A 22,744-nucleotide genomic window follows, 5' to 3' on the forward strand; every position below is an offset into this window, starting at 1 on the left:
AAAGTCTTCCTGAAAAGCTTCTCACCTGAAGCTCCAGGGCTAACTTGGGAACAATGTTTTCAAAGCACTGGATTGCTTTGAAAAAGTCATGATTCTTCTGCATTGTTTTTAAAGGGGGAAAAAAAGTTCTCCTTTTAATTTCTTTCTTTTTGGTGGGGATTAAACTTAATTTTGAACAGTAAACAGATATTGCAAAGCTTTGGGCAAAGACAGAATATGGTATAAAATGAAAGTGGATTTTTCATTTAGTTAGAGGGTTGTTTGTCTGATATTGTGTTGAATAGGAAAGCGGGGGGGGGGGAAGGAGGGGAGGGCTTGTTCTTTTCACTATTCATCCATAGCACACCAACTCAATTCACAGCTCTTCTCCTTGCAAAATTTACTCGGGTTGTAAAAGACCTGGAAAGTGCAATGAAAAGCCATTTGGGAAGGGCCACAAGACCCCTTGTTCAGTGTCTACTTGCCACCAGTTTGTGGTCACTGTTACTGCTGTGTATTTGTATTTTGCTGTGGACTCAGATTCCTGGTTCTGAACCAGAATGTCATTAGAAAAGAACTAGTTAATGAAGTAATAAAGGTCTTTGACCTCTTCAGCAGTTTCATACACCTGTAAATATTTCTCCCAGCTCCAGAAGGAATAATAAAATCAATACTTGTTAATGTGGTGTAATATACTTCAATGGATATAATACACCAAACACTCAAAGGCCAATTCTTCATTCAGGCTCAGGTGCCAAAATGCCTAATTAAAACGCTTTCTTCCAACCCCTCTTAAGATCCACAGTTTGGAAAGATGCCTCAGCACATCTCCAGCAATGATTTATCCTCCTGCTCTACTCAAGGAAACAAAGTGACTTCAGCTTCCTTGTTTAACAAAATAAAATAAAATCAGACACAAATCCAACCTGGCAGGATAAAAAAAATATATATATCTATATGTACATATAAAGAGAGAAGTTCTCCTGCTTTAGAGCAGGAATATGAAATTATATAGTAAATTAAATTATAGAAAGGGAGAATAATATGAACTGAAAAAAAGATTAGTTCCAAGGCTGAGTTTCAGTCATTGGCTTTCCTGGATTTTACTGGGCCCGCAAGTCAGGCTGAACTGCCCTCAGACAGACATGGGGGTCAGGTTAATTAATCTCTTCTTTCTTCTGTAATAAATAAGGCCAACAAAGAGGAGCAGAAAAGCAGGGGGAGAGGGAGAAATCTGCTTCAAATGGAGCTTGAGAGCAATTACACCATTTGCAGGAGGGATGTCTCTGTTTGCCCAGAGACAGCCTTAGAAGTTGGGTTGTGGGGAAGGGGATGCTGAAGGACTATGACTGTGCTGGGTGGGAGGAAAGGGAGAATATTAACCATCTAGACAAGGTAATTAATATGGAATTGATAGGGAAGGGGCTGATCGAATTAATAGTCTGTGTGGAGGAAGATTACCCAAATGCAGTCATAGAGGAGGGGACAGATTAGGAGGCAGATATTAAAGGTAATGTATGGAGGCGCCAAGGTGAGCCTTTTGTAGCCTTTTATTCCATCCACTGCTGTGTGGGGAGGGGGCAAGGGACATCTGGCAGACTGTGGTGTAGAAACGAGGGTATAATTTTTATAGATTCTTAGAAGCTATATCTTACTTCTTTTAAATGCATGTTTGATTCAGTTGGACTTGAATTTCCCTACAGAACAAAGGGATTCCTGTGAATGCTTGATTCAGGATCTTAAGTAGAAGTACCTGCTTTTCAAGGAAGCTGAGCACCTCAGCAGAGATCTGCAGAGATTTTAGCACCTACTATGTTCTAGAAATCAGGCCAAACTCTTTCCTAGTGGAGCTGCCAGAGTAGAAAAAGGACGAAATAAATAGACAATATTTGAATTAATTCACTGGGATGTGTTCATCTTCTAAAAAGAGATGCAAGGGACAGGCCATATTCTAGTGCTGGCTTCAGTCTTTCAGGCAGTTCACAGGGTTTATCTGAAGGTACAAATGGGCCAAGGTGCTGGTCTGAGTCACAGCAAAAATTAGGGCTGTGGAAAGCTGATTACTCTGTTTAGGTTTTCTTCCAGTGAGAAAGAATATTTACTTTATTTTTTTCAATTGTTCCTGTGCTGGAGAGCTTCCTTTGTTCCAGACAGCAGAAACACCTGATCGGCTGTTCTGTATGGGATGAACCTGGGCATTCAGCCATGGGAGAGGGAGATTCAATCCATGTGGATATCTCTGCTTGGAGACCAGTCCTGGTTCCCTTCCATCCCTCTGGTAGCAGCGCAGATGGGGGAATCCTTTCCCCAGCCTTGATTAGAAGGAAAGTTTTGCCTTAATCTTGGGTCTATACCCCTCATTCTTTGTTTCAGTTCTCTATGAAAGCTGATATCTGCCCAGAAACTAAATCATCAAGTCCCCTGCAGTTACCTTTGTGCTTCCTGGCTAGAGGCTCGACAGCAGTACAATAGGCTTAAAGGACTGCAGAACAGCCCAAGGGATGGAAATAAGAGAGACGGCAACTTTTTCCCCAGGGATGTGTCAGGCAAAGGGGTTGGCACTCTAGCTACATCCAGAAGAATAAAATGAAGGAAATAAATAAAGGAGGCACAGCGCGTCCTACAAACAAGAACATGTGTCTGCATTTATTAACATTTCCAACGCGGATTTAATTCTCAGCAAAGTGCTCCTGCCTACACGAAGCCCAGGCTTGTTGCAGGAAACCTCTTGTTAAGTTCCATGCAAGCCATCTTTTTAGTGTGTCCTCCAGGGGAATCTTCAAACAGATTCTATAATTTCACTGATAAATGGCTCTTTTGCAAAACACTATTTACATTCCAGCATCAGAAAGGCTGGTGACTTTTCTTCCCCCCACCCCTTTCAACCATCTCCTCCCAGTGCCTTTAGGGAAGGATCTCTCGCCCACTCCAGGGAGGTAACAAACCATCTGTAGGTTCTGTAAGGAGGGAGAAAGCTGATGTGCTGGATTTCTCTGGGAAGGAGAACAGCGGCAGTGTCTTAACCGGGATGCCCCTGGATTCTTCCGGAAACAGGGAGACGTATCAGTCTTGGAGACAAACCTGGGTATTAGGATTCAGAGAATGTGTGTGTTTGTTTTTTCCTTGGCATTGCCACAGGTTTTCTGGGTGGCCTCAGGCAAGCCACTTAATCTCTTTGGGGTCCTGTTTCCATTGGTACATGCAGGATGAAGACAGCGACTTTATTCCATTTGTTTGTCCTGCCTATTCTGATTACAGATCCCTGGGGGCAAGGATTGTCTCTCATTAAACAAAGCAGCCTGTACATGGGGATCCCAGCTTTGGTACGGCCTCTAGGCATACAGAACAACAAAACAACATCTGACAACCAGTCTAGACAGTAAAATAATGTGCCAGAGAAACACAGTTTGGTCACTGCTTCCCTTTTTCTTTATTGCTCAGCTGGGGCTTTTTACTTTTACTGGTCACTTACTCTATCTGCTGAACTGCGTTTAGGAGGGACACAGCTTGGAATGATTTCCATCTTTATCCACCTGCCTGGAAAAAGGAATTTAAAAACAGATCTTGACAGTTCTTCATGTTATTTCATTTCCCAACACCAGTTGCTCGTGCAAGCCTGGCGGGGTGCACCCCAGATCCCCTAGGTGTGCCAGATGAATTGTAACTGAGCCCTCAACAAAAGAAGACCATAACAGCGAACAGAGTAGAAACATGTAGACTTCTGTATACTAGTTTTCATGAGGTACCTCTAAGATTCTTTGCCAACATTCAGTCTGTTTGTGCTGCTGTAATGTCCTACGGTCAGCATAGCATCAACATACCAGATTTACAGTTAGATTAATTACACAATCTGAGGATGTCTTGGGATCCCAGTTGCTGCCAGTTTAGAGAGCTGGCTGCACATCTGCATCGCCTCCTTCCTGGCTGTTCCTAAGGTCACGCTCACTTCAGGAATTCACAACAACCAGCATCTTCCGACAAAGCCTTTTGCCTTAAGTTTCAAATTTGCATTTACAGCCATCTGAATTGAGTTTCATTTACCGGCTAATGCTCTGAAATGAAGGTGAATCAGTGCACCAGAAGACATTTGTTTGCTGCTTGCTTTTTTTCCAGAAACATAGAAGGCCAGGTCTTCAACTGGTCTACGTCAGGCTCTGCAGATTTCAGCACTGATTTTTATCAGTTCATATGATCCAAGAACATCTCAACTGTTACGTATTAGTAAATCCTCTCCTTCGGATTATTACTGTTTTTAAACCATGTGAGTGAGGACAACACATCTTCCCCACACCAAAGAAAAAGCTGCAGTTACAGACGTAGAAAGCGGTGGACTCTTGAGGATGGCATCACATTCCTGGCAGAAAGTTGGTTTATTTTTAAATTGGTTCCTAAGGAAACCAAGTTTCCACAGTCATGTTCTCTGTCTCTTCGTCTGTCAGTCCTTCCCAAGCAACTTGCACATAAATTAGGCAGTTTCAAGCACATTTTATGCAGTAGGAAAGGAAACAGTCATGAAACTCCAACCCATTTTGTGAAGCTGGCAGTGAAAAGAGCCTGAAACTAGTGCTGCTCTTGACCAGTGCACGAGTTCAGCAGTTACCAGCTCTGGCTGCTATTTAGCTAATGAACCTGCTGCCTCCTGCCCCATCAGTGCCTTAAAGGCAAGAGGAATTGGGGTCTTTCTGAGTCACTGGTGGGGAACCCAGGTTACCGGGCTACAGGAAGAAAAGGAAACTTGGCTTTCTTCCCACTGCTGCTGGAAAAACTTATTATTTGATGGATCACAAAGGCACTTAAAATCTTAACCAAGATTTGTGCTCGGATATGGTAGCTTCTCTCTTTTTCTCGAGTGCTCAGTACCCAAATGAGAGCTCAGCATGCGGGTTAAATGTTTCTGATGAGAAGATCCCATTACACCGAGGTATCACAGCGTGTATTTTTTTGAGAAAGTTTCCAACAGAAGGGTATCTCATGGTCTTTGTGAGGCTAGCAAATCACACCTAACTGGAGAGAAAACAACTCAAAAATAGAATTCAGCCCTTTTCTTCCAAAGGAAGAGCTTTCAGCCCAGTTACATTTTGTGAAATATGACGGAAATGTTTAGCTTTAGTTCCAGTGCAAAGGAACACCAGGTGTTTGGCACCCTGAAAGAAGCTGTGAAATTGAATTCATGTTCTCTGAACTTCTTTACTAAACAGACTAGAGGGGAGGAGAGCAAGCAGGATCCTGGGCTAGCAACGGAGAGAGCTTTGAGCTGACAGGAGAAGGATGGGGCTGTGCAACCACATCAGCTGCTACATGTACCACTGTACCAGCCCTGTTGCGGGGGCTGCCCTGGTACAGAGGTGGCCGCAAGCCTCATCCAACTGCTAAATCAGAGCCTGCTCTGGGCAGATTCTTTCCCCATCCCTGCAGCCAGTAGCCAGTTTGAGAAACCTTCTCTTTCCCTTCTATTAGTCTCAGTTTGTTGCTTCCCTGACCAAACTGGAAGGATGCGTTAGCCATGAATGAACTCAGGACAGCTGCGGTTTTTTCCCTTTCAGGTCAACTGCTTGTCCCTGGGGGGAAGAGAAGTGTGTGTGGGGGGTCATCCTGGCAGGAGGCAGAGCCTGATCATTATCTATTAATGGGGAAGTCAATTAAAAGCCTGCCATTGCAGAATGCTTTCTGATGACTCTAATTATCCAATAATTGTGTTATCTCATTCAGTGGTGCGACACAGTGCAAGGCCCTACAAAATGATGTGGGTGCTTGAGTCTTTGGCAGGCACCTTGTTGCCTACAGCTGTTGGTGGGTCTCTGTGTGGCCCAACGGGGCTGGGCAGGCTTGGGGAGCCCTTCATGCCAAGGGGGTACATGGTAGTGAGCAGTGGCTATTGCTCCCAAAATTTGTTCCTCCCTCACAAAGCCACCAGTCAGTGCAAGACCTCTGCAAGGCTGGAGGGGTTGGTCTGTGGCTGTCATTGCTGCTTGTACGTGAAGTGCAAAACTGCCATCTGAACCCTGCCTTTGCTATGCATGTTTTAATTGGTATCTTTAGGGTCATTCCTCCACAGGGATAGTGATGGGAGTAGGAGACAACTTAAGAGCTGCTATGCTGCCCTACCCTGTGTATCCAAGACAAAAATAATGAGCTTCAAAACCTTTCTCTTGGTGATGGTCACACATCACATGTCCTGAGTTTGCCCAGCCTCAGCAGTGCTGGCTCCTGCCAGAGACATAGCAATGCCAAGCTCTGCTGGTGCTGGTAAAATGGGCAGATCTCTTCTGAGGTTGCTAGAGAGGCCTAAGCCATCAGGTCTGTTCCAAATACATTGTATGCTCTAACCAAAATTGTGGCCAAGGAACAAAACAGCTTCACCCCCTCCTTTTTAGCCAATAGTCCAATAATTGCAGCATCTTCCTGATACACAGAAGACTGGGTTTAGTTATTACTTTTTCCTGCGGGAAGTTAAATAATTCTCCTTCATCTCCTAGGAAATGGTCCTACCAGGGCATAACAGTGAGGAGAAGATTTTGCTTGCTCCTTCAGGAAAAGAAAGAGGTGTCCAGCTCACAAGCCTGCCTGGCCTGGGAGTCCCATAGCACTAATTTTGGCAGGTCTCACTGAGACTTGTGTTCAGTAGCAGCACAACAATAAAAGAACAAGGACATAGGGTGTCTGTCCATGGTGACTAGAGCACCTGTGGGAAAGGGCACGCAGCTTTCAGTTCCTGCTGCAAAGATTATTTTTCTTTTTGATATTAAGCACTCACTAAAGAAAATATATACCCACCTTTGAGGTGGGATGCACCACTTAGCACTCCATTTCCAATGCTCTGAAGGAAAGGAATGACTCCTCCCCAGGCTTTTTTTCAGGGGAAAGAAGGTACCTAAATCCATTTCAGGCTTCTGGGCTGTAAAGCAGGAAGGGAGGGAGCTGTTTCCTTGCAGCTCAGACTAAAGCTCTAGAAAGAATTGGGATTTAAAATCCACCTCCACGACAGTTATTAATTCCCAGCTAACAAGGCTCTCGGCACTGTGTCCTGCCCATTCTCAAGCCCATTCCTGGCAGCTAATTCCTCCCAGGTATTGTACAGGAAACCTACACAGCTACCGCGGCATCCCAGACTCCACCGACTTGCTGAAGTCCCTTTATTAGCGCCAAACTACTAAACTGTGAACAAAACACAGCTGAAATCTACCCACAGTAGTAGTAATAATAGTCCTAATAATAACAGCAATGCCACCACCTTGATCTCCTGTGGCGACTTTTTGCGGATAATTTCAAGACCTTTAATAAGTATTAAGAAGCTCTTAAAATGCACCATGAGACTGGTAGGAATGATTCTCCTCCCGCAGGTGTGAAAGCGGCAGAAAGAAGGGTTATCGGGCAGGAGTTAGGAGGCAGGAGGTCTGGTTTCCTAGACACTTGCCTTTTCCCTTATCCTATCTCACGCGTATTGCTGGCACCACATTTGCCAAGTCCTCCACGCTACAGTTTTATGATATGAATTTCTATTCCAATACTGTAAAAGCAAGTGGATTCCTGAGGAGTATCCCTCTCTGGATACTTGGCTGGTGCTATGCACATGCTCATATGGAGACTGCAAAAGAGTACAGCTGACCTGCTTTGCAGCGTCAGGGTGCCGTGAGGGCAAGCGAGGAGGAAGCAGAGGCAGTCCGGCTGCGGTACCTTGCTGTTACACACCCCCACAGCCCATCTCTTCCCAGACAACCTTGCTGCACAATTCCCTTCTAGTGGCCGCATCAACCCTAACTTTGTATCTGTTAAACCTCAGGTAATTGCTTTTAGATGGGTGTAATTAAGAAGCCATTAGTGTAAAGTTTCATTTCAGTTTATGCTTTGGTCTCCATTTGAGCAGAGAAATATGAAATTAAGGTATTAGCTCCTTTCAGAGAGATGAGTCATGAGCTAATAAGTTTCAAGAGCTGTTTCTCAGCTGTAATGATTCTGCTTTTTTCTTTCCAAATCTTCTCCTCCTCCCAAATTCTTCCTTCTGGAGAATTCCTTTTTAAAAGAATAAATGGGGGAAGGAGACTGAGTCAGAGTGAGGAATTGCTAATAAAATGACAGCCAGAGAGATGCCAGCATTTTTGTGTGGAATTTCTCCAAAGCAGCCAGGGATGCGCATGGTGACGGCACGTGGGCAGCGGGTGTGACGTGTCCAGCACACAGGGGACATGAGACACACAACAGACAAGGTCAAACTGTGCTTTTGGCCGGGAAGGAGGGAAGCAATGAGTGGTCAAGTTGTCCAGCGAGAGAACAGGGGAGATACCTGAACTTTCCAAAGCAGAATAGAGAGGAGGGATGTGAGTTTGTCCAGGAAAACTCAAGGTATCTGGTGTGGGGGAGTCCAGCTGAGGTGCAGACCACAGCAGTGCCCAGAGAGCGTGATGTCCCCACGGGGCTGTGAGCCACGAAGCTCACAGTGGTGTGAGCACCAACCTCCACCGTGGGGCTGAGCCAGGGAGGGTTTTTCCCACTGCCGCCCTCCTAGCCTGAGCCAGCAGCCCATCCCCGCAGTCTCAAGCCCTTTCAAGCTGAACAAATGCCTCCCCTTCCCCACTCCCCATTTGCTGCGTGCCTCATCCCTACTCTCCCCCGCAGAGCATCATCTGGGTGCGTCAATCTGGCGAGCGGCTCCGGCTGTGCCACAGCACCCGCCAGCCAAACGCAGCTGGACAGATGTGCCCTGGCACGCGTGGCGAGCAGCTGAGACACCCGCAGGGGGAACTTCCCTGCGAGCAGGGCCCCTCTCTGACAGCGCAGTGCTCAACTCGCAGCGGTAGCATTTCCAGAACTAAATCAGTGACAGTCGGAATTGCGTATACAGTTAATCATGGCTTAATTAAACTGCTCAGTCTCTGAGCGAAGGGTGCTGCATGCAAGGAAGGGAGAAGGGGGAAGAGGTGTCCTTAGTTTGAGACAGTGAAATGCTACTGATCATCAATAATTCATTGCAGTAATGTTCCTGTATGAATTGGAAATGCCAAGCAATCAAAGGCCATATGTATTTAGCTTAGATCCACATGATGTCCATGTATTTTTAATAGTGTGGCATCTTTGAAGTGTGTTTATGAAGCACAGCACTCCTCTCCGTAGCTATGGAGGAAAGAAATTGCCCCTGGCTGGCAGGCATGCTCTTCCTCCCCTCCACAGGCTGCTGTGAGGATGACTACACACTTCTCCTGGCAGGAAAGAGTGGAGGGAGGCACACACTAAATCCCAGGCAGGGATGTTCCTTCTTTCTGTCTAACGATAAAGTAGCTTGTTAGAAGTAGGTGTAAAATCAATAGTCCAGTGGGGAACAATGGATGATTTCTTAAACTAATCTATTCACTATATTAATCTAATCTAATCTAATCTCTATCTTTGGTTGGCTTGATCATTTCCAGTACATCTGTAGGATGGGTTTTGCATACCTGTCCTCTAGCTGGTAAGGAAATGGGAGACTGGGAATCAGAATAGGATTCTGGGAGCATTCATCTCCAGCTGAGCATCCTGGGCTGGTAGCTGAAGTTACACACTCTGAAACTGAAAATAGGAAGGGAAAAAAAGGAAAAGGAAAAAGTAAGTCACATACTTGCTTAGCAGGGCTCTTAAAATGTTAGGACAGCTAAGAAGGGAAGTGGTGGGCTGCTGAAGTCTTTAAACCAAGGCTAGAGGCCTTTTTTTAAAAGATGTGTTCTCATTCAGCTGGGAATTTTTGCAGTATTGCCAGCTCATGTCTTTAAAATGAAGAACCAGATGCTTTACATTTCTGTGAGAGCTCAAAAGTTTGGGATGAAACTGCAATTCACATGATTCCTGCAGCTTTCTGTTTGTTTGGTTTGTGCTGCTAATGTAGCATTAGACTCCAGTTTCTAAGCGTTGCTGGGGAAAATACTAACCTTTCCTGAGTTACGAGACATACATGATCATCGTGGGATCCTTTAAAATCTCTCAGTGTTTCTGAAAGCATTTCTGCCAGGGTCTAAGACACAGGAATGGTACAGACATCAGACCATCCCAGCTGGTGATCCCACTCCCAGCTCTGTTGCTCCCTGCAGCACCTGGTGGTTCCAGCAGAAACGTGGGGGTTGTCAAAACCAGAAAAGCTCCTGAGAGGTACAGATCCCTAATTCCAGGAGAGACTTTTGAGAATATTAATAAAAATGACCTTGCTGTTGTAAAGCATTGGTGGGGACCGTGCTCTCTCACCTCAATTAAGACACTAGGAACAGCTCCCTGGCTTTTTCCAGCTGCCTTAGACCGTGGCCCCTTGTCCTGCCCAGTCTTGCTGAGGGGATGGAAAAGGCACAAATCCTCCAGACACTTCCATGGAGGTGCTCCAGAACCCATCAGAAAAATAAAGAAAGAAGATGGTTGAGGAGGGTGGGGAGAGGGCAAAGAAGGTGTGTTAATACAAAACTAATTCTCCTTCTATTTTGGGTTGTGAACCTGCTAAATTGCCTGTTGGGTTATGTAAGAGAAGTCATTGTGTTGCTGTTGAAAGGGCAGCCTTGTATGGAGAGCTGGGGACACCGCTGGAATTTTAAGTAGCCAGGCTGCACTGGGGAGAGGGAGCGAGCGGGCCCCCATCCAAACCCACTCGTCCTGCTGCCTTCTCGTTTGTGTTGCATGTGAGGTTTGGCACGTGAGCAAGGTCGCACCACGTACGGACCCCTGTCAGCCTGGCCAAGGCTGCTGCGCTTCTACTCTGCCTCCTCTTCCCCTCCTCTCTCTTTTCTTCCCATCCCTTCCCTCTGAATCACAAACACCCGTGCTGCTGGCACTACAGGAAAATTAACAAACAGCCTATAAATTTTACATGAGTTCCTGAGACCAGAGAGAAATTAATTTGATGTTGTCTTTTGATAAAGATGTAGCCCCCTTTCTCTGACTTCAATTTGTTGGCTTCCCCCCACCCTTCACAAACACGTTTTCTTGAAGGTTGCAATTTGGTTCTTGTGATAATAGAAGTGCATAAATAAATAAATAACCCACTTCAAATAACCCCTAGCTTGTAAATAGGAATAGAGAGAAGAACACCACCCACAGAAGAACAAAAAAAGAATCAAATCACAGGCCAGTTGCCTCTGGTTTGGATTAGCTGGGTATATTCTGTGCACAAGCTTCAGTCGCTCCCATGCCAGTCCCCAAAGGCCTTGATTTTCTAGGCACAGCTTAGAGGGCATGAAGGACGGAGCAAACTCAATAATCTCTGGAAAAGCTGTTGCAGCTGGATTCAGAAGGAGGAGTACAAGCTGCAAAAAGAGAAGGCTTGAGGCCATCACCAGGTAGTCATTCTTTGCACAGAAATGCCACCTGAGGCTTCATTTCTTTATTAAAGAGGCAGTAGGTGGTATTTAAATCTATATTGGTATTCAAGAAATTGGGAGGGAGGATGTGCAGAGAAGGTAGAAAATTGGGGTATACAATGAAGCAGTCGCAATGCTCCAGTGGAAGGTCACGTAAGAGTTTGTCCCTGAGCCTTATCTAGTCCCTTTGTCCATTTTGTTAATGGTGTCTTATCGAAGCCCTTTCAAGTATTGTACAAACAATGGTTAGTACCATATATTTTTCCAGGAGTTATCAGTGATTAAAGCAAAGTTAAGAACTTTTTTTTTTAATATATATTTGAAAGAGAAGCTAAAAAAGATGCTAAAAAGAAGTGTTAAAGGGCAAAATCCACTTCAAATAATTTACAGTTTGGAAATATATTTGAAAGGAGAATGAAAGGAAAAGAAACAATTTAAAGAAAAGTCCAAACACATATTTAATCTGGAGCACTACATTTGCTTAAGAAATGAAGTTGTCTTCTCAAAGTTATTTAACCTCCTCACCTATTTTTCCTTTAAGTTGATTTTGAAAATGAAAATGCTGATGTGAAACAAAGGAAAGCTTAGTATAAAAGACTTAAAAAAAAAATCTTTTAACAAATTTTGAAATGTTTAAGGATTTCCAAAATCCTTTTTGCTCCCTTTTTGGCGTCTAAGACTCCTCACTAAATTTGATCCCAATTCACTATGATTTTCAGCTCTTTGAAACTAAATGTTTCCATGAACATTTTCATCATTTTTCAAAGTGTCCCCAGACTACGCCAAGGCCGCCTATGGCAGAGAATCAGCTATATCCTGCTGCTGCTCTTTTAACATGCATCTTGCCTTCCACCAACAGCTTTTTTGCTTCCCATTGTTTTTACATATAATTTATTCAGTTATTTTGCCAAAGAGCGGGTGTCATGTCTTCTGGCCTTACACCCCTCCTTTCTTTTTTCCATGGTGCCTGGATCATCTCTTTATACCACCAGAACTAAGTCCATAGATCCAGCTTTAAGGGACTCAATTATGGATGTTGGGTGTGGTGATGGACTTTGCTGTCTCCAAGGATTTCTTCCAACTTCACCTGCTGGGGTGGCAGCTTTCCATTCCAGAAGCTGACTCTCCAAATATTACACTCCTTATATAACTTTCCTTTCCTCTCTAGACAGCAACATAACTGCTGCAAATTAGGTTTTATATATATTTTTAGGAGCAAAGTTTAAAGGCCACTTTGCAAGGCAAAAAAAATGAGTATGTAACAGAAATGTGTGGCATCTGACTCTCTCTTGGAGACTTTGCTTTGATTTTTCTTGAATTGTTTTTTGTCTGAATTTTTAATCTAAAGAGTTAGGCAGCTTGTCACTCTTTATGTATGGAAAACATAATGCTCTTTGATGTTCTCAGTTACTGTGTCATGTTTATGTGCTCTGACAGTCTTTGTACTGCGGCTCACCGCAGACAATGGGAAGGGATCCTCAGAGGGGTGGAAAGGATTTTGAAAGAGCCCCATTTTCTAGTCCAGAAATGGCAGCATTTCACCAACAGCCACACTGGTGTCCAGTGCCTTCAAAACAAGAGAAGATTTGACTGACAGAGCTGCATGACTGAGCCCAAGGTGTGTGATATCACTCTGTGCTATGTCAACACTTCAAGGGTTTTAGTAAGCATTAGAGCTATTCAGAAACTTCCAACAATTTCATGTAAAGAAAGACAAACTTCTGGAGCTTTGCAAAATTATTGTCAGTTATTTAAAAATAAAACAGAATTCCATGAAAATAAAAAACCCTATTTCACCCAAGTGCTGATCACAATGACAGGAACTGCTAGTAAAATAAATATATGCCTTCTGTAAGGGTTTTTGTAGGTATCCAAGAACATAAAAGTGACAGGCAGCTGTTGCAAGGAGATTAGGTATGAACACGCCCAGACCTGTTCCAGATGAATACTAAATAAACACCTGAGATCCCTGATGATGCCGCCCGGAAGCTGTCCTCTTTACTCCTGATCAGCACAATGACACTTAAAAAGAAAAATCACAGTGCAGTGTTCTGTAGATCACTTTGCATGACTTAGCGCATTATTTAATGACCTTCAGGGCACAATGCAAAGTGTATTAGTTCACGCAGGTCTTTCATTAAAAACTACAGCCAGACCTTTTATTTAGTCATATAAATGGGCTGCTTCTCTTCAGAGATCCTTTTAAGGTTTGTTTTTAAAAATGCCCAGATTCAGCTGCAAAGCAAATGTCTCAAAACACGCATTGTGTTGTTATTTCAGTAACAGCTAAAAGACTCCTACCACCACTGTCACGGCCCTGTCATGCTGGATCCCGTAAACGGGGAGCAGCAAAAGGCATAAAAGCTCACCATTCTGCCTGCATGGGCAGCTGCACTGGGACGATGTGCAGCACAGCAGAGGTGGGCACACAGGCAGGACCGCCGGCGCTGATGCCCTGCTCCCCTCAGCGTGGGCAGCTGGGTGGTGTTACGTAGCCATGCCGACACACGACACACGTGAAATTTGTCTTTTCCTTCCCCTTATTGTGCATTTGGGATTCTGCAAGTGCTCAGGGTCTTTGCCCTTCAGAGCACCTCTGTCCTCGTTGATTTGGGAGAGATGTGAAAGGTGAATTCTGTTCTAACCCCCGGTGCAGCCAGCGGTGTTGCCTTCCTCTCCATCCCCATCCTTGCCGTCTCCCCAGGGGTAACCTGCTCTTCATGGCATGGGAAGGAGTCTCCTAGGTCCTGTTCAAAAGTCCATTTGGAAACCTGGCAGGGGCACTAAGCAGTCAATTCTATTTTCTTCTCCTTCTTCTTCCGAGCACGAAACCTAACAGACCCCTTCAGAAGAGACTCCCTGTCACAGGAAAGGGCTCCTTTGTATGCGAGTTGCAGCGTCTATTTTTCAAGATAACCTTTATTTCATGTACTGAGTGTTAGCTTTGCTGAAAAAGAGAAAAGCCGAGATAACTCCTTCACCTGTGGAACATTATTACGCTTTCTGGGAAAAAGAAGAATGAGTTGTTCTGGTGCATGATAATGGAGGTGGAACGAATCAGGCAGAAGCAGGTGCTGAATTGCACCTCTCTCTCTTTCTCCTCAACTGTCTATCTTTGTAATCTCACTCTCTTTCCTCTGTCTGTCTTCCTGTCTCCAACACAGGCTGATTTTTCTCTCTCCCTTCTCTCATTACCTCCAAATTCTCCATTTTTCTTATGCACAATATAACAGCCTCTGGGACTCATCAGCAAAAACCCTGACCAACAGCTCTATTGCTTGCGCTTTCTGCTGAGGTGGTGTCTGGAGACCTGCTCTGCTGTGCTTGGTGCTGTACAACTAAAGCACAAAGTACTGACTTCTGCAGTGAAGAGTTTCCAGTCTAAAAATTTTGTGGTTTGCATTTGGCTGCAAATTGGTCTGTGGAACATTTCCCCCCTGGGAAAAGGCTGTTCTTTAGGTAATAGGTAAAAATGTGAATGCTTCATTGGAGTACTCTAATTCCAATGACATTTCAAAGGCAAAATATTGAATCAATTTGAAATCAAAATGGATTTTAAATTTTTTATTATTTCAGCTGTTTCCTGCTCCATTTCCCACTTGTTTTCACTTCTGTATTAGAATCTTAATTTTGTTCTGTTACATATCCGTATACCATCCAGTATTGAAGTACTAAACTGTGTTTCAATAATATCAGAATGAAGCATTTCAGTAGGTGGTGACATAACTTCTGAAAAGAAATATTTTAAAACCATATTGTCTGATTTGGTCCTATCTGAGACATAAACAAATGTTTAGTTGCTAGATTTCTCTGGAGTCAGGACGCCTGTTTTCTCATCAACTTTAATGATGAGCCTTAAGAAATCCTGAGTTTGATCAGATTGAAGAAGGCACATTCAAACGTGCCTTCTGAATTGGCTGCTGATATTGCTGCATGACAGTGATGTATGGAAGAGATTCCCTCTGTCCCTTGGCATACCCCATCCTCCTTGTGAAAACGTGACTCCTGCCTTCCCCTGCTCCCAGCTGTATGGTTAATGTCACAATCGACAAACTATTTCAGTAGAGAAAAGAGGTTGGTTGCCACAATGACAACAGGCAGCAAACCTGACGGGACACCAGCCTTTTTACGTACCCCAGTCCTTGGTATCCACAATGGGAAGCCATCAGTTCAGGGATGCAGGAGGAGGCATGGACTCCTGCATACGCCTTGAAGGGAGGGAGGACATCCCAGATGGGATTAGGACTTTAAATGAAAACCAGAAATAAAATTAATAGTCTGGGAAGAGCATCTTAGCAGTCATTTATCCTCTTGCTCTGGAGCAGGGCTGCGGTGGGTTGTGGGAGCCCGGCTGGCTTTATGCTCTAATCATGGTAATGTGTGTTTGCAGAGCTGGCAATTTCGCATCGACTGGATCCTACTGGCAGGGGAAAAGTTCTGCAGCGCATGCATCAGTGAGCTCTGTGCAGATATAACAGCTCTGAAAGTTGCTACACAGAGTCCGTGCTGCACCATAAATTACAGGGTAGTTATTTCTTAGTTATTTAGCAGTTACAGTGTAATTAGTTCCACTTAATGTCAACTTTTGTCAATACGTCTTCCATTAGCCAGAAAATTACAGCTGGGTTTTGAAGCAATGGCGATACATGAGCTTCTCTGAGCTTGGACTCAGAGAGAGAAGATGTGCTGTGGGGAGGGCATGGAGCTGTTAGGTGAATTCCAAGCCTGTCTCATCTCTTCTGCATTCCTACAAGCTTGCGCATACTCACATACACACATATACAAAACACACATCTCTTCTTCAGGATCAATATTCCAGCCCAGACTGCAGAAAGGAATCAAAGAGGTCCCTGGAGAAGTTTGCTTTGGCTGCTCAGAAACAAACAGACAGACAAACAAGCAAATAAAACCCAAGAGCTGCCTCAAGATAGCATTTGTTGCCTATATTTTGCAGAAGAAACTAATTAAGAAGTATGCCTTAGATTTTGGGGATCCCAGCTTTTATTCAAAGAGGGCTTGATTTCCAGTCTGTGGCTGCTTTATTCTCAGTCATCACAGGAAGGCCCTCTGCCTTTTTTTTTCCTCTTGTCTTTTTTTCCTTTTGAAACTGTAGACATCATTAGGAGATTGACATTTCTGAGTTTTGCCATTGCTTTGAACAGGGCCAGGATTTTAGTCTCTAGTCCAAAAATGGTGAAAATCAGGCAACTAGACTTTAGGGGAAGCACAGAGAAATATTTTCCTGTGTCCTGATTCTCTGAGTGGTGAAGGATAAGGCAAGCTGGCTTTAACGGTGCTATCCTTCCCCCTAAAACACCTCACTTTAGGGCATCACCAGCCTTTGGGAGCAGTTTTGGTATGAAAGATCCTTCTACCTGTTTCAAATTTCAAAACCAAAGCAGATTGCACAACCTGACTATTGACTGAGGTACTAATGATGGAATGATTAGGAAATTGCAAAATAAATTCTTTTAAGATTACTTTGTAATGGAGCAGATTCAGCTAATTCTGTCTTTCTGCCACTAGACCAGGTCTAAGCAAATGCTGAGAAGTAGAAAAGAGTCAGCATGGGTCCAAAATTTTTTTTTTAATATATAGCTTTCACAATTCCAGGCTCCAATATTCCCCTCCATGTATTTTCCTTTATGAGTATGCTGTGTTGATTTCACACAGGGCCCTGCATATGCTAAAGCTGGTCCTTGAAGAAGAATTAAGTATTCTGTTCAGGAAAAAATATCAGGCAGAAAGAATATAATGGTAATGTTGGTATTAATACATCCTGCAAACATATAGTGCATTTTCTTCAGTTGTCTCACACTGCTCTGTGTCCACCAGGAGGCCAGGGACGATGGAACTCCTCCTGCTATTATAAAATAAACAATAACAACAACAACAGCAATAAACATTTGCACCACAGAATTTTTCCAGATGAACATGATGAATATTAATGGGCATGGCTATTCAGCAGTGCTTGCAACTTCCTCCTGTTATGAATAGTAAGACCAGGGGCATATGACTCAACTCACCCATTGCAACTGAAACACTGAGATCAACTAAAACCTCTTCTGAGATATCCTTGGAGATTTTATGTATACATATACATATACAAAAATCCCCAACTATGCTTGAATAATGAAGGACTGTAAGAAAAAAAAATCATGATCTGAGGAATACCATAAGCAAAAATAGAAGATAAACTCCTCTGATAAATAATATATTGTAAACTACTCACTCAGCTGAGTCCATTCCACCTTGCACAGGTTTGCTTCCATATGGAGTATTTCTTCTCTCTGTGGGCAACCTCTTCCCAAATACACTGAATGAAATATATGCAGAGATTTGTGTCAGTTTCTCTTGAATATTTCAGACCACATTAGATAATTCTGCCTCACCAAAACTCCCTTGCCTTAGTCACCCAGGAAAAAAATAATTGGCTGTGTTAATGCTTGGATGCACCATATCCTAAAATACTGTAGAATCAGCAGGGACTGGAACCTGTGGTATTTTGACTTACTGGAGAGATGTCAGTTGGAAATCAGCATGGAGGTTAGCTGAGCCTCAGTCCACATGGGGATAAAAGTATCTTGAGCACATAAATGAAGCAAAAGGACTGGTGTGTTGTCTGGCTCTAGGGTTCTGGTGTGTTCTCTGGCCCTAGAGTTATGGCTTGTTGCTCTATCAGAAGTCAAAGATTGAGCAAGGAGAGCTGAGAATGATCTCTTCAGCAGCAGCTTTAGAGTCCCCCATGTTTGACACTGCTCCAGTCCCCCAAACCAGCTCCTAAGGCTCCCTGGAGGTGTCCATGTCCCACCCAACCTTTGCCATGAGGCCAAGGGTGCTGTCCAGTTCTCTGCTGGGGGGGGGAGCTGCAAGAAGGTGGCAATCTCACCCAGGTCTGGCCCTTACATTCTACCACCCCTGTGATACTCAGTTTCTCTAAACCACACTTGCCATTTCCACTCTCTTTTCCTGGGTAAACACACTTATTGCCTGTGTGGGAGAGGATTATTATGGGTTATCACTATTTCCTCTGCAGAGAAACCTGCTGCCTACACTGCTTCCTCTCAGTGACTTCTGCATTGTTGTATTTCCCTGGGATGAAGCCTGTCTATCAGCACTGCCCCAGCCTCCTGCCACCCCGACCAAAGCAGATAAAGATCTCTGCCAGCCAAGCAGCAGGAGAGTGGAGGAGGATTAAGGGAGTGGAGAAGTTAAGGTGAGCACTTTGACAAGTGTTAACACAGAAAGGAGAGACCATAACAAACTCCACTGGGCCCAGGATATTTTCTGCCTCTGGGCAGAGGCTGGAAGGTCCTCAATGATGACAGGAGAGAGTTTCTAGCCGCATTAAGTGTTTGTCATCTCTTTTTGCCTCTCTCCTACACATGCCTACTGACACTGAACCTACATCCAAGCTTTGCTGTTCCAAATCTGGAAGGTGTTGGCTGAGGGAGGGTGTACTGAGTCATGATCTCCATGCTGCATCCATAACTTCTGGGGCTCAGTGATAGAAACAGAAATGAGCTACCACCCACAAAAGCCTTGTGACAGAGGCTGTGGAGTCATAGCCCAGGCCTGTCTGTCAGGCTGGTGCGGTGTGAAACACCTCACAGCCTCCTCAATCCCTGGAGCTGAAGTCTGGCCGTAAAGGATTGGAAGTCAGTCCAGTGGAAATAGGGATGTCTCGGTTGGTTGGTAGGGAAATCACTGGGGTGGGTCTTCCAGGGTTACTCAAAAACACGTTTTGGTGCATCTACATACATGGCCCCAGCAAATTCAGTGGCTGCTCTTTTGACAAACATGCAGCTGAGTAAGTTTTGCAGGCTGACCAAGTAGGAAATCTCTGATAACTGCAAGTCTCTATTGGGGCTGTAATCTGGGACTCTGGGAAATGTAGAAAAGACCTGCTGCTTCTGATCATATAAGAATAGAATAAGGGCGAGAGAAAGAGGGGATGAGGTAGGAGAGAGCAAGATGCAATAGAGAACATCAGCAAAAAGAGGGAGCGGAGCGTGTGTGTTCTTAAAGAATCAACACTACGCATAGAAAAGGGAATTACCCAGGGGAGCAGAGTGTGTGTGTGTAAGCTGTGAGAAATGTTAGGGAAGAAAGATATTAAGGCGAAGCAACTGATATTTGAAATGTTATTTGAAGAGAAGTTTTAATCTGATAGGGCGCAGACAGAATTAATGGATTTTCAATGAGTTGCATAGCGCTTCGGGACAGTGCTGGGAACAAAGCAAAAGTTCTGCTGCTGGAGGTCAATGCCACATCCCTGGCACAGAGCAAGCTGTCAGAGAAGAAATCAAAAAAGCAATTGAGAAATCAACTCTGGTAAATTCCTCAGAGATGAGGGAGAGTTTTAAAAACAAAACCAAAAAAATTAACTCCCATATCTGCTTTCCTTTTAATTACCCAAGAGTTCAGTTTGGATGGCTAGAATTGGGGATGGGTATGTAAGCAAAGAAAAAAACAGGTAAAAGTGAGGCATCTTTCAAGTCTTTCAGAATATGAATGGCTAACAGACTGGCTGTGCCAGGCAGAGACCTGCATTTGTCCATAAGCACATGTGTGGGAGGGACTGGCTGAGTTGCCAGGAGGAGGAGCATATTTGGGGAAAAACTAATCACAATCCAAAGCCTGCTTGGCAAAGTTGGTTGTGGACCACTGCATCTCCTGTTCACCTTGGTGGCCCGCATGACTCAGTAGGCCCTCTGGAAAGCAGGAGACCTCATTTTGAAGACATTGCTATTGAAGAGCAATGGCAGAGAAAAAAGAAAGAGAGAATGAAGCCAGGGAAAGAGAGGGAGGGAAAATTGTGCTCACATTGCAGAGCAGGAAGATCCTTATTCAGATAAACAGTAATGTCTTGGGGATGAACAAAAATCCCTGGGCCATCTAGAAATCTTATCAGCCCTGTAGCACCTCTTTTTTTTTGCTTATCTGCTTTATTCTTTCTTGCTTTCTCCTTACTTCTTTTCTTTTTCTCGTTCTATTCCTTTTATTTGATCAGAGGCTGCAGGTCTCTTGTGTTTCCCAGAATCCCAGTTAAGATCTTGTTGACATCTGGAAGGCAGAGGGTGGCAGGGGTCATGAAGGCAATGAAACAGCAAGTTGAATAATTCCTATTATTTAAGTCTTTCTGGGAAACACAGACCATTTGGGTTTGTATTTCTGTTTTTTACCCTCAACATTTCCTTTCACCTAGGGAAATACAGCTTGGGTCAAAACCCTGCAAAGAAAATGATCACATTTTTTGCTTCTGTTTTTTTGAAGTCAGACAGCTGGATGGAATCGGAAACTCTATAAAGTTCCTGGAGAACAGGGAAGCTGCAGCATGAGGTCCAAGACTTTCAGAAAAGAAAAACTCTACAGGGAAAGAGCTATTTTAGAAAGGCCCCAACAACAAGGTCTTCAACTGGTATTTGCTATCAGCCATGAGACAGAAATGCACCCAGAACCAGGCTTCCTTACTTCCTAATTCTTGTTTCATATATTGATGCCATCAGTAGTATTGTTTATAACCAATTAGCAAGAGAAATAAGAGAAATGTCTCTCAGCAGCAGGTTGAATTCTTCATTACATCTGTTTCAATATCAAACCATTCCAAGAATTCTTCTGAGACTGCATTTCTCCCAGTCTATTATGGAAATGCAGTGCACCTTTTAATCAGGAGGGACATCTCTATTTAGGTTGCAGACTTAAAAGTTCTTCTGTTCAAAATTCTGTATTATTACCTGAATGAAACAAGAGATAAAACTCCAGCTGATATCATGGGTTCAGGAATTGGCAGATAATTAATTTCTAAAATTTGGGACTGAGTAATGCATTTCCTTTGTGTTTTGATTTTTTACCCATTTTCTTATAAACTGAACTTCACTCCCTCTTCCCCACTTAACAAACTGAAACCATGTATGTCTGGAAGAGGATGGCATCAGGACTGAAATACTCTACTGGGACACTCCACTGGGGATGCCTTGGCTCCTATACAGTCTCCTGCTGTAATCAGTTTTGTATAGGATATTCACAGGCACTGTCTCTGGCTCTAGAATTAGGAAAGCAAGATCCACAAAGGTTCAATGAAAGGTCCAGATGGCTATTCAGAGCTGCAAGTCAATGTCCTGCCCTTGGGAGCTGAAATGTCGGAGAAGGACCACAGCCTTTAATCATTGACTAGCCCAAATGAGACTATGTGTTTTTCAGGCTTGTCATTTATCCCTCTGAACTGAAAGCCTAAAATGTGAAATAGACAGTGGGGATTATCCAGTGACTCAACCATCAGCATTCACAGTAGTCATCTAAGATATCTGCTTCCTTTAGAGTCCATAAAAATACAGGCCACTCCAGTGGACAACTTGGAAGCCAAAGAAACGGTATCTTTATTGAAATAAGGTTGCAATATGAACACTAATTCCAACACGTCTCTGGTCCTTGGTTTCTCATATGCATAAAATAAACTCCTTTTTTCCCTACCTTTTAGAATCAGAGTATATGTTCTTTCAAGGCAGGAATCTCACCTTTTATTTTGCCCATGTGCAGCATCGTAACACATTTGTGTCATAGCTGGGCCAACGAGACAGTCTCTCGGTATAAATGACCAATACCAGTAAGCTCTTATCACATTGCAGTAATACATAGGAAAAGATGGAGCTTAAGCTTAAACGTGGGACTTTTACTTAGATTGTCCTGCCCAAACAAACCACCTAGATTTAATGGCATGGAGCATGGAAGAGTTACATATACATCACCCCATCAGGAAGAGCTTCACTCTACTCCTCTGCTGCTTGTTTCTGTCTAATTAAGGGGATTGAATTAAGTGATGGAGGAAGGTGGATCTGTTCTGCAGTATAAAGAATGTGTGAAACCCAAAATGAGGCAATAATAGTAACTCTCATTCCTGAATCTTTTCAGAAAAACATTTACAAGTAGCTTTTTTGGAGCAGTAAAGATTTTTCTCTTTTTTCTTCTTTTTTTTTTTCTTTTTCCTTTACTACAGTGAAATCTTTAACAAATAATCATTTTACACTGTACAGTTCATCAATAAAAGCAATAACACCAGGTTATGTAATAAATTAAATATGATGTGTAGTTGAAAGTAATCGTGCTTTCAGGCATCAGCTTCTTGTCACATTAAGGGCTCTAGCAAACAGGTTTAATATTCGTGGAATGAACAGAATTATTGACAAGCAGAGGAGGAACTAGACAGCAAGTGAGCATCATATTAATTTTTCAGAGGCCGATATTGCTTTTCCTGCTGACATCGCAACAAACTTTCAGGGATGGCTTTTGCGGTAGAGGGTTTTGGTAGTGGTAGTGGTGGTGTTTTTAGTTTTTTTTAATCTTTTTTTCTGCCATTCTGTCAAGTTTATGCCTTTTGGAAGGGAGAAGGAAAGAGAGAGAAAAATAGTGGTGGCTCACAGTGTAAGTTTAGCCTTACCTTTGGGTTTATTCTCCTAGAT

Source organism: Haliaeetus albicilla, chromosome 26 (assembly GCF_947461875.1).
Source record: "Haliaeetus albicilla chromosome 26, bHalAlb1.1, whole genome shotgun sequence".
In the NCBI taxonomy this organism is placed as follows: domain Eukaryota; kingdom Metazoa; phylum Chordata; class Aves; order Accipitriformes; family Accipitridae; genus Haliaeetus; species Haliaeetus albicilla.